The sequence below is a fragment of the Fukomys damarensis genome, unplaced genomic scaffold, assembly GCF_012274545.1.
Source record: "Fukomys damarensis isolate Sample0158 unplaced genomic scaffold, DMR_v1.0_HiC HiC_scaffold_3, whole genome shotgun sequence".
Lineage (NCBI taxonomy): Eukaryota > Metazoa > Chordata > Mammalia > Rodentia > Bathyergidae > Fukomys > Fukomys damarensis.
Genome location: NW_022900915.1, coordinates 21,598,425 through 21,611,283, shown reverse-complemented (window position 1 = coordinate 21,611,283; position 12,859 = coordinate 21,598,425). Strand labels below are relative to the sequence as shown.

The 12,859-nt window shown below is 39.4% G+C and overlaps 1 protein-coding gene across 1 annotated transcript in view; it reads left to right on the top strand.

The window, feature by feature from the left end:
- Nucleotides 1–12,859, top strand: part of Man2a1 (mannosidase alpha class 2A member 1) — a 175,779-nt gene that overhangs the window by 535 nt on the left and 162,385 nt on the right. The window lies entirely within an intron of this gene.

Here is a 12,859-nt window from a genome sequence, read left to right as displayed (position 1 = left end):
GCCCCCTCACAGGCGCGGTGTCTGAGTGTCCCGTTGGTGGTCTCTGGGCTCGCGCGGGGTTAGGGCGCCAGAACCAGCCAGGGGCCCCTTCGGCCACCGGGGCGCCAGACCCCACCTGGTGGTCTCCTCTCCTTCTCTGTCATTTAGGTGATAAAAGTTTATTTCATGTTGCAGCCCTCTTTGATGTGGGCTGTGAGATAGATTTTAGTGTCGTCATTCTTCAGCTATTACCTCGGGTTTGTTCGGAGCCAACGTGGGGAGCCGAGTGGGGAAGCGCGTGTTATACTCGGGCCGGAAGCTGTGGGGCGCTCATTTCTGTGCCCGGAGCTTGAATGAATTGAGAAAACGACCCATCCAAAGTCTTTTATATAAAAATAAAGCAAGTGGACGCAGAAGGTTCTATCTGAGAGGATACGGCGGGGCTAGAGAGCTTTCAGTTTGTCGTTCTTGGCCAATGAGCTAGACACTTAGAAAGTGTTAGTGAAGTAGGCGCCCTAATGAGTGGATCCCAGGAGCTCAGCTGCTGACAAGCCAGCCAACTACGGATCCAGGGAGAGAGATACCTGGAACCTACCTGTACGAGTCGAGGTCTTATTTTTATTTATTTTTTTCTTTTGGAGCCGTTTAAATGACTGAAAATAACCTTGTTTCTTCTTCCGATATGTTGTCGCAAATGACTTTCATTTCATTGAAATTGAAGTTCAGATTTTACTTGAATTGTTAAAAAAGCGAGAAAAGAACCGCCTTATGGAATCTATCATCGATACAGAGAGCTCAAAATATTTTGCACGTGAGAAGTATTAAAAATCTTCTGGAAACAGATTATTTCCAATTTTTAAAAGCTTCTGCTTCCTAGTAGGATAGAGGAAATACATAACAAGGCTATAGGATGATTAAATCTTGAACTGAGTTTGCCCAGTGCTTGCTGATGAGGTTGGAAGAAACAGGCAAAAAGTGAAGATTGAAGCCAGAGCACAAGGAGAATTCTAAGCTTTGTTTGATATGTTGTATAATTTAGTGGTTAACAACTAATTTTTGCCTCTTGTAACTTTTATTTCCAAGATTTTCTGTGCTACAGGAAAAAAAAAACCTGTCATATTTTACTTAAAGTATTGTCTTCAATGTTGTTCTTTGGCAATTGGTTTTGGTGATCACTTAAAAATGATTTATGCAAACATCTGTATCGGGTTCTCTGGCAACCTTGACATTTTACTCTTGTTTTTAAAGAGTTGAGTGACTCATTCAGTTACTGGGAATTCTTAGGCAAAACTAATTCAACTGTTTTAATATCCAACCCTAGTGCTCAGTGAGAGGCATACGTTCTCCTGAAGGTGTAAAGCATTTGGTGGAGAGTGACAGTGGCTGCAGAAGAGAAGGGCTTGCTGGTGTAGTGTTTGGTGTGAAAGAAAGAGGAGAGGGTTTGGAAGGTGGAGCTTTGATACATCAGGCTGTCGTTCACATTTTCACTGCTGGATTTATACTGTTGGAAGAAGGTATTCTTTGAGTTTAGTGTTAGTGAGTCACTGAATTGCCAAGTAGATAGAAGACGTCATAGACCCTCTTATGTGTTGGACATTAGCCAGTGTGTCTCATGATAACCTTGATTGTCACAACCATCAGGCAGTAGGGGTAGAAGCCGAGGCCCAAAGAATTACCTTGCCCAAGCTCATGTAGCAAAAGCTGAGATTTGAATAGGCAACTTGTAGTGGAGTCTAGGCTCTTGGCCACCATCCTGTTCTGACTTTGAAATTCTTTGCCCATGGTGTAGCCTCTTGATTGTGGAAAGATCTGATGTAGTGTAGAATACGAAGCATGTTGCTCTATGGCACTTTAGCTTTGACTCTTTTTTTCCTTAAGAAATTTTTGTCTTATGAAACCATAATGAAAATGATCCTTTTTCTGAAATATTTAGTGCTTGAGATTTATATCTTTCCAGAATATCGTCTAGCTTACCTCACAGCTGAGCATTATTATAAAGACCATTATGCAGCATAACAGCCAGCATGTGAGTTGATTCTTTATTTTTTAACTGTTTCAGTGAATCTTAATTTGATGACCACAACAGACATAGCAAACATAGGTTGATACATTTCTTTGGCAAGTTTGGGCACTGAGTTCCTGAGTTTTTGTAGAGCTAAGGTAGTCATTATTTGTCATTTTTTTGTGTCTAGTAGAATAATGTATCTATCTAGAAGGGTACCGAGTTCCCCCAAATTGTCCATTTTAGTTTCCCTCCATTGATAAGGAAACTTCAGTAAGGTGTCGGTTTTAGTTTGTAAACAGGATGTTTTTAAAGACCATTCTAGATTGAGAGCGATCTATTTGGACCTTTGCTCTTTCCCTTCCTCCTGTGACTGTGTCTTCTACCACTTGGCCAGATTCTGAGGCAAGAGTGGATCCACTCAGGGTGCCCTGCTTTTCTCTCTGGTGCAGCTGTCTTTCTCTAGGATTGTCTTTGTGGGTGGGTCAGCCCCTTTGTGCTTCCAGGAGGAATGCGTCTCAGGGCTGGAGGCAACAGGTGGCCTACAGTTTTAGCTTGTGTGTTTTCCAGGGTCAATAAATCTCAGCTAAAAAAATAAAATCCACTCAAGATAAGTGACCAGGATGTAATGCCTTGAAAATGCTTTATGGTAGCTTTTAAGAATTAGAGTGGATGGAATGGAGGAACATTGTAAAGGTCTCCCTGAAGGTCTTCATTCAAACTGGCAGACTTCACACGTTGCTTGCTATGACATAAATAATACATATTGTTAATGCCTTATGTTTTTATCTGGAGAATTGGAAAATTGTCAGGTTTTGTATAATAAGTAATCTTTAAATAGCTAGTATAGTGTATGACCATAGGGGTTAACACTAAGCCTTGACAGTCTCTGCAGAAGTTAAGATTCTGATAGAAAATATGAAAGGTTTAAAGTTCAGACTGTCTTTGAACTTTTTTATCAAGTCAGAAAGTGAAACTATTTATGTATTTGATTGAAAGCCACTTGAAGGCAGGGACATTTATGCCTTTAAAAAAAAACTTTCAATTCTGAAACTGTAATACACACACAGAAATGTGCTCAAGTGCTTTATAGCATTGTAGTTTTTTAAGAGTCCAACACAATTGATGTTAATAAAAGTTGGCTGGTGAGAAAAAATACAGTTTCCTACTCCTCAGTTGTTTTTTTTTTCTTATTCCCCTAAATCTGTAACTCTTAAGAATAATATATAAGAAAAGTATACTTTCTCTCCTCTTCCTCCAGTCCACTCTAAAGACTAAACACTCTTTGCCTGGGGTTATTCCTGGTTGTGTGGTGGACACAGTGGGATACAGTATTTTGTGGAATATAATGTTTGCGATCAGTGACTTTGGGAATGTGACAGAGCTTTGACTATGGTGGCAACAAGGAATTGGGAATTAAAGATCTTTGAATCTTTTTGAGGCTGTTCACCTCCGTTGCTCCTGAATCCTCAGTCCAGTGAGACTGCAGTGTGTTTCCGAGACCCAAGCTTCCTAAGACCCAATTAGCCACATTATCATGATACATCTGGTTTGTATATGTGCTGCTGCACCGAACACATGATGCATCTGATTTGAAATTTTTATTATTTTTCAGTTGAGTGGAATGTATTATTCGAAGTTCAAAACTGTTAGAGCCTGGATAAATACTTTTATCACAGGGATGCTGTTATGGTATTATCAGAAGGGGTTGGCTCTGTTACTCATTAATTGGTGTTAAGGAATATCTGGATTATGATTAGAGAACATTGATTAAAAATGACCACTTTTATTTGTTTTTATTTGCAGTCAGCAATTGCTTTTTTGTGATGGTTCTTTATAACTGTTAACCTTTTTTGTTTTTGAAAGATTGTGAATATTAAGATGTCCCTAGAAGCAGTGGAGTACTAGTTCAGTGACTTTTGTTAGTTATCTGCTTTATTTTTAGTTTTGTTTCATTCAGTGGTCTTAGTTTTCGCTTGCTGTTTTCCTTCATGGAAAAATTTTAAAGAAAATCATAGGATATTCAACAGCTTTGGTAGTCTGCATTTGCTGGTTTATAAAGGCAAGGCCTCATTGGATTTTTGGCTCCTTCTGTCTTAGTGGTCAAGTTCTTGATAGCAGTGGGCTTTGCAAGTGTTCATGTAAGAGAATGTTCATGTACAAGTGTTTAAGGAAGAGAATTCTAAAAGAGTCATTTTGGTTTTTATAATTATCAATATGCTGATAGAGGAAGTAGAACATTTGACCTGTAATGGGTTTCTGTTTCAATTTTAAAGCCCAGCTGCTAATTTTAAGGTTGAAACCATGTTTCGGTTCAAACAGGTTTTGAGAGTCACTTGTACTATATAAGAACTCATACTTCATGCTTTAGTGAATATTGCTAAATTTGCCTTGTGAGGGAGAAAAACATCACTGGATTTGAATGAAGTCTGTTTCTTGAGGTCTTGCAGGTTTTCTGAGAGAGTAAGAGAATGTTGCACATCTATACTTTAGTGTCACTCTATTTCTAAATCAAATCTACTGTTTTATAAAGAAGAGATTAATATTGAAGCAGTTTAGTTTAAAAACGGTGCCTACTCTGCATTTTGCTTGCTTTGGCCCAGTTTTTTTTTATAACCTCTTTGCTGTTGACATTTTGGGGGTGAGAGTTCTTTGGTTTTGGTAGCTGGTCTATGCATTGGGGTATGTCCAGCGGCACCCCTGCTTCTACACAATATTTGCCAGTCATATCTTGCTTTTTTTTCCCCATTGCAGCAATAGAAAGGGTCTCGTGATACTGGGAATACTCTGGGGAGAAAAAAAATTGCCCCCATTGAAAATCAGTGAGGCTGCTGTCTAGCCAAAGACCTCTTTCTCATATCCAGTACACTTTGTCAGAATTTGGAATATTAGGAAAAAGTGGTCATAAGGCCAAATTCTCATTATCAAAAGGATAATTAGCATTTGAAAAGCTTGAACTGTACTTCTTTGTGTGCCTAAAATTCACCTACATATTTAGGATTATAAATTGCAATATGTTTCAGAAAACACAGGGATAGATTGTTCAAATACAAGTTAAAGGGAAAAAAACATTTTAATGGCGCTTTATTTTCTTAAAAAAATCATTACCAATTAAATACACATATTCTGAGAAAAACATGGTCAGATCATAGTAAATAGATCATCATTTACTTTTTACCAGCTGAATTAGAGGTTGGCATTAGTCCAGATATATTCTTTGCCTTTTAGCATAAGAAGAAAAGATGCATTGATAAGTTATAAGGTAGTATAAAAGTCAGATGCAAAAAATAATTTGAAATTCTGAAGTCTCCTCAGGCAGGCTATCTTACTTTTTTCAGTGAAATCCTTTGTTTTCTTTCCGTTAATTCTGGTGGTTCTGGCTGTTGCATTCAGTGTACCTTTTTGAGATGAGAAAAAGCAGGGAAAGAAATTGGAAAACTAAAAGGGCTGGGGCTTTCCTCTTGTTCCTTTCATTTTATCTTATAAGTAGCATTTTTTAAAGAAAGAAGGGTGGAGGTGGAGGCAGGAAAAGAGTACAATTCTTGGCAAATATCTTTCTTTCTCCAGGACCTCTGGTCTTGAACTCTGTCTTAATCAGCTGTGAGCCAAGTTGGCCTGCCATCTGTTTTTGAAGAGCTGTTGGCTAGGAATTGCTTTTACATTTTTAAATGGTCAAATAATGTTTTGTGGCACAACCATGACCATTCATTTGTGAATCATCTCAGGCTGTTTTATGCTATAATAGCAATGTTGAATAGTTGGGACAGAAAGTTTCTTGCCCACAAAACCTAAACTATTTACTCTGTGGTAATCTTCAGAAAAAAAGTTTGCCAGTGCTTGGTTTAAAGCATATTTCTCTATCACTAACATTGGAGGCAAATAATATGCTTAGATCTGCTTAAGTAAAGGTAGGTTAATTGCAAACAAAGAAAACACCAATTAACCAGTTATTAAATAAGCAGTGGTCAAAATTTGTAGAGTGTAGTTTTTAATGTGTGTTACCTACATTTTTATAGATTTCAGATATCCTTGCGGGAACTTCCACGCTAGAGAATGGAGGGCTTGATGTGTTGAATTTGTTTCTTTTGTCACCTGAAGGTTTCTCACTGTAGGACCACTCTGGGAGTGAGCATTCTGGGCCGTGAGCTATGGTCAGAATGGAAACCCCATGACTTTTAATGTCTTGAATCTGCTCTAGTTCCCAGATGGCTTCAGTTCAGAGCCTAATCTGACCGGTTGGGTTAGCCAGTCTTGCAGAAGGAGATCTCAGGTGTGGATATCTTCTTCCTAAACCGTAGATATAAGACAGCATTGGCAGTGCTCTGTGTGATTCTGAGGGTTGCCCAGCTTGGAGCAAGAGAACAACCAGATTGTTGGCAGGACTGCTATTCTCCGTATCAGTGCCTAATTAATTCCTGCTCATTTTCACCATTTTCTTCACTCTTAAAGATTATGTGTCGCTTTCTTCTTTGAGTCCTGAGAGACTGCAGTATGATATTTAAATTGCAATATACTTAGCGTGAACCAAATGGGTGTAATGCATCACACTGAGTAGTCTTTAGGGATAATGTTGAGTTTTTAAGTGTTTTTGTCCATTTTTAAATGCATGCATTGATGCATTTTTCACATGTAAATGGATTTTCCACTTGCTTCCTTTGCAGGTCCAGAAAAATTAAATGCTTTTTCAAAGAATAGAGCAGATGTCAGATCTGGCCCTGTGTAGCGCTCTTGCTGGTGAGCCATGTTGTCCTGTATCAGGAGTGTGAAAAGCTGGATTTTTCCAGTGATTTTTGCCTTTTAAGCACTTAAGCAATTATGAAAGTATAAGTGTACATGGAAACAAAAACTCAAATGATATAGAAAAGGTGTACTTTGACAACTTCTATATCTTAGATTTTTTGAACCATTTTAAACCACTGTTTCCCTTTACAAAAATGAAGAATTTTCTCTTTCCAAGTTTTAAAAACTAGTTTTGTTTTTAATTGTTCTGCATCATATACCTTACTAGCTTTTTATAACATAATTGCATTTGTTTTCTTAGTTAACTTTAGAGTAATTTGGGGGCTCCCCACCATATCTCATGAAAAAGTTGTTGGCCTTACTCCATCTTCTTCCACTCAGTTCCCTTCCTTCACGTTTTCCATCTGCCAGCCCTGTGTCGCCTGCATTTCATTCTAGGGCTGAATGTCTGTCATACCTTGACTATAAATCGGCTATGAAAGTTGAAAATCAAAAAAGGACATAGAATTTCGGTTAGAATAAATCCAAGTGGTTACATAACATGGTAACCGTAGATGATAACAATGTTGCATATTCTTGAAAATTGTTAACAGTAGATTTTCAGGGTTTGTATCACAAACAAATGAGTAATCGGACATGATACATGTGTTAATTGATTTAGCCATGCCACAGTGTATACCACATTTCAAAGCTACATGGTAAATACAGTTTTTGTTAATTCAAAATAAGCAAAAAGTTAAAAACAATGCTTTCAGTTTTATGACAATGTAAATATTATTCACTGTATCAGATAGTTGGGTGTCACAAAGAAGGGGGAACAGTCTTGGATTGTTATTTATGTTCCACTGGAAGGAAATAGTCTAAGCATCAGCACAAGTGGATTCGCTTATGTTCCAGCTGCTAAGAATCATGCCGTATTTCAGTTTCTTTCACATCTGGATTATGGCTTCCTTTTCTAGCTTTTTGTTTTTCCTATTTCTGATTTCTTGGCCCTTCTGATAGAGGAAATGGAAGTTACTGAATCCCATCTATCAAATCTCATTATTTTAAAAATAGTTTTACAACTCAGCACACATCAGTATTTTGTCTTTTTGACATTTCAGGATAGAAAATATGAAGTCTTACTATTTTGTTGTTGTTCTCAATTAATATTTACTTAGGTTGCCCTATTTCTTCTAGGGCTGGTAATATTATATTTCCCTTCTCTTTCCAGGGAAGGGCAGCAGGGCTGAAGATGTCTGTCTCTGTTCCTTTATACTGTAGGTGTGGAAGCGTGTGGGATGTACAATCTTGGCCTTGGTGGCAGCATTTTGCCTGGGGGGCACTAGAACATATGGAAGCTTGAAGTGATAAATCATCCTCACAATCACTTTCTACATTAAGAAATCCTGGATTAGCATATTTAGAGTCCAGTAACATTCTTTTAACAGTCACCAGCATCCCAGAAAAGTCATACATATGAAAACGTTAGATGTAGACTTTTAGACTAGGAGGGGTTCTTCCATGTCAGTTTAATTTAGTCTTTGATTTTCAGATAAGAGTGCTGAGCTGCATAAGCTAGACCTCAGCAGTGTACTCAGTCATAGCATACCTGGAACAGGCATCCTAACCTATAATTCAAAGGCTTTTCTGATGTATTATCCCACGCATATATTTGAGAGCTTACTGTGTGGTAAGTTCTACAAAAATTATGAGAGACATGCCAGAGATATGTTCTTTGCATTGAAAGAGTTTCTTAAGTTATTTTGGGAACTGTAACTCCCATATGTGAAACAATTAGAGACAAGAGCTATTTAATTATTCATTAAAAGTTTAAGAGGTTAGAGTGATGCCTGGCACATATTGAGTGCTCAATAAATGCTAATTATTACCAAAGGATAGAAATTTATAGTGGACTAGGCACTGTTCTTGGTTTTCGGATTACAGGAAGTAAGAATAAAACAATAGTCCATGATCTTATATTCTTAAGGCAGTGGGGCTAAAAGAAATTCAAAAACAGAACCAAGTTCTAGGATGGCCTAGCTTAGGCTGACCAGAAGAGAAGAGGGAAAAGCTAAGCTTTTCTGATTAGACTTTGAAGGAGAAAGAGCATAACTAGTGTAAATAACAGTGCTTCTGAAGCCATGGGGTCCTGAGGGAACTTGCCACCTTGAGAAGAGTTGAGATTGACTTGATTTAGAATCCATCTTTGGTGTTTATAAAGAGTAGTTGGGAAAACATGGTAGTGTGGGATCAGTGAATCGCTAGTCTGAAGAGCGATGGGTTAGATGTTAGTGAGTTATGCCAGGCAGCTGCTTGAGAAAAGCAGTGTTAAGAGAATTGAGTTTGTAGAAAATTTTAGACCTGGAAGGGAGCTGAGAGAATATTCAATCTAGATTATTCTGGTAGCAGTGTGTAGGAAGACTCTGAAGCAGGAAGGCAGCTGAGAATCTGTTTGAGGTAATGCAGACATAAGGCCGTATTGAATTGGCTGGAATTGGGGGGAAGCATTGTGGAGACATTGGTAATGCGAAAGAAGTACCAGGGCTTCCTACAGTTCTGATAAAGGGTAAATTGGGTAGCTAGAGTGAAATCTTTGTTTCACCTTTTCCCTTTGGGGCACTGGAGATTGGTTGTACTGTTTGCAGACACATAGTTTGAAAGACAAGCTGGTTGCAAAAGCCAAGTTCAGTTTCATTTATGATGAAGTCAGTGTTAGTGGAAATAGCCAGACAGGCTGAAGTGAGAGATCCAGGAAGGGAGATGCTGGTCGGGAGCCCTCAGAGAGGTGAAAAGATGAGCTCTCTTGGGACTGTGTTTTGTGAGAAGAGCAGAGCCCAAGTGCATTTCTTATAGCTAAAAGCTGCACTTCCTATATTAAGATTATTGTGCAGCAGATGTTAGTAAGTCAGCTTGTATGCAGTTTATCAGCATCCACCTCATGGATCCACATACCTAAGAAAAGATGAGATCATAAGGAAGGATTTCAAAGAAGCATTTCAGTGGGAGCCTTAGGAAGACCCTTCTCATCTTCAGCACTGTCTGTGGGACTAAATTGTTTTAGGTTTTAAAATAGAACATACATTATTGTGTATGGGATGGATATGAGCGAGGAGAGGGAGGGAGAGAGAGAGAGAGGCATTTGTTAAAGATCACAGATAAGGAGCTTATAGCTCTAGGCTGTTCTGAAGGTCAGACAGATTTCTGAGAGCATTCCCCTAAATGAGCCCCTGGTGATGCTGATGCCACAAAACCAAGGAAATAAGAACTGCCTCTGACCCACAGCATTCCTGCACATGTCTCTCTCCCTCCCCTTCAGGCTGTCCTCTAACTTGTGGCAGTCCTCCTGCCTCAGCCTCCCTGGTGCTGGGATTACAGGCATGTGCTACCATGCTTGACCCAGACCTGCTTCTTGAAAACTTGTAGGGCCAGTTGATGACGGTGCTTAAGATGCAAGGTATTTCTTGTGACTTTTAAGCAAAGAGATTCAACAAAATAATTGTTAACTTGTTAAAAAAATTATTTGAGAACTTAAGAAATTTATATCCATAACTCTTATAGCTAATGGTATGGTATTTAAAAGTTTTGGTATTACTGTATCCTTTTATATTATGGTATGGGTTAACATTACTTACTATCCCATGTTGTCCTTGTAGACGAATGGGTTCAGAAGCATTTTCATAAAAGCAATAGGAAAAACATTACAAAACTTTGGTATCTTTGGTCTTGCAAAACATTGTTAGGAATTTCAGATTTTATATTAATTCAGATGGGGCTTGCTTCAGTACTTGTCTTCTGCTTTGTAAGGACTAGAAAGGGCTCATTCAGGAAATGATTAACGATTGAATGAGAACCTACTTATCTGCTTAATACAACCCTGTTTCCAGAGGCTCCCCCAAACTATTTCTGTATGAAAAAGTATCTCAGGCATGTCAGTTGCATTCATTTTAATAGGCTAACACTGTTTAGGTTGATTGGCTTTTTGCATTACTGACAGTTATTCTCTTTTTACACTGAAATTGTGTTTCTCAGAATTACTTGTGTAGAATTACAGTATGTTGACAGACTTCTTTGTCAGCAAATTCTGAGGCACATTATACCCCCCTAATCTGTGGGAAGGAGTTTAGGTAGTGTAGCTGGATAATGTATAATTATCCCATTATGAAGACAGGCATAGATTTCCAGCATGACCAGCAGTCTCTGACTAGATGATGTATAACACAGGACCATGGTTGTCCAGGAATTTTTGCAGCCTGAAAGTATATCATATTAATTTTTATGCAGATTCCTGGGTGGGTGTAGGTTATTGGAGCGTGTTTAAATATCAGAATATACATATATTAATAAGCTTTAGAAGAAAAATCAATACAGTTTAGAATAAAGTTTCTGTAGTAAAAGAGTAGTGTTCCATAGAACAGTTTGGGAAGTGCTGAATTAAAGAATTCTATTAGTCAATAGTTAATTTGCTTAGTGCCACTTAATCGTAGTTATTAAATGGATTTGTAAGTGATAAAACTGTTTTATTAAAATATTTTATAATCCAGGCATTTTGCCATACTCAAATACCCTTTTTCTAGTGATGTTTTTAAAAGGGGATCTGCCTTGAAGAATCTCACTGTGTTCAGTGGCTTGGTGCCTGAAACACTGCCTTGTGGGAGGTCGTCTCTCTGCAGTGTGGGGGGCTGGTGCTGGTGGGGCCATATAGTCTCAGTCTGAACATACATCTGGAAACTCATAACACGGAAATGGAGCTGTCTCCTGGAGCTAGCAGGAAGCACCAGCAACTAGCGCCCCACCCACGTTTTTGGAGGAGGCTGGGGAGAGGATGGCTGCTGTTATTCCAGGTGAGGGCTCCTCTGTCGTGAGCCTGGCAGCTGCCAAGCGGTTGCCCAGGTGCAGTCACGAGGTCCTGGAGTAACCTGCCAGGCACACTGGGTGACCCAGCTCTTCCCACAGCCATCTGGAGCTCTTCTCGTCTGCCTGCCTCTGAGCAGCCTCTGTTACTGTCATACCTAGGCAGTTGCGAGGTTTATGAGTAGTGATCTGCTAGGACAAACTGTATTGCTTCTGTGTTTGTGCAGGGCTTTATATAATTAAGGATTCTTTACGCTCACATGCTGAGGGCATTTATGTCTTTGAATGGACAAGTGGCTGCGCAAAGACAGTACCTTGGAAGAAATACAGGCATGTTAAGTCCTAGGTCTGGAAAAATACCACTAGAAAGTCATTTGTAATTCTGACTGCTGGCTTATTGATGGAGAGGTGGAGATACATATGGTACTGTGGTCACAGCCCCAGTTTATGCTTTGTTTCTGGCCCCAACATCTTTAGGGGTGGAATGGTCACTTCAAGGGGCTACTTGTCATTTTATCAAACCCCAAAGCCTTCCTGTTAAGTGCCTGAGATCTGACTAAATAGGATTTCCCTGCATAGGTTGAATAGTGGCTGACTGACCAGAGACTGCGGTAGTAACGATGCCACCCTGCTGGAAATACATGCCCTCTTTTACCAATTGCAATGCCTGTATTTAGCTTGGATACGGAGGTTCTTAACTGGGGATGTGTGAGAGTTGCCTGCTGAGCTATTTAACATTATACAGAGTGGATCTGTGCGTGCTCTCTGGTAATCCTATTGGTTTCCATTACTTGAAACTCTTACTGACCACTCAAGTTTATATTTTCAGCCTTGACTTCTGTCCTGAGTTCCATCTTGCAAGGCCACTGATACCACCTTTGGGGTATCACAAAGTATTCCCCTGCGTATGCTTTCCCCTGTTTCTCTGAAACACTGCACATCATCCCCTCAGTTGCCCAAGCAACATAGTAAGAGGCCACTTTTCTTTCTTGGATTGCTAGTCCATCTTTTGAGTCACATTTTTTCCTGTTTCTGTGTCTTCACTGCCCTGGTCAGTAGCACTATGGCTTTTCCCTGGCAAGCTGCAGTTGTCTGTCACTTCCCTTGCCACACCAGAGCTTTGGAGTAGCTTTAGGACACTTTACTCATTGACTCTAACACCGTATCTGAGACGAAGATGTTGGTGTTTCTGTCCCTGGGAATCATTTGTAATGGGGAAGACTGACTCTGTTTTTCCCTGGCTGCTTTATTCAGAGATAGGTGCAGAGCCTTGTGTGACCATTTTAGGTCTCTGGGAAACAGCTT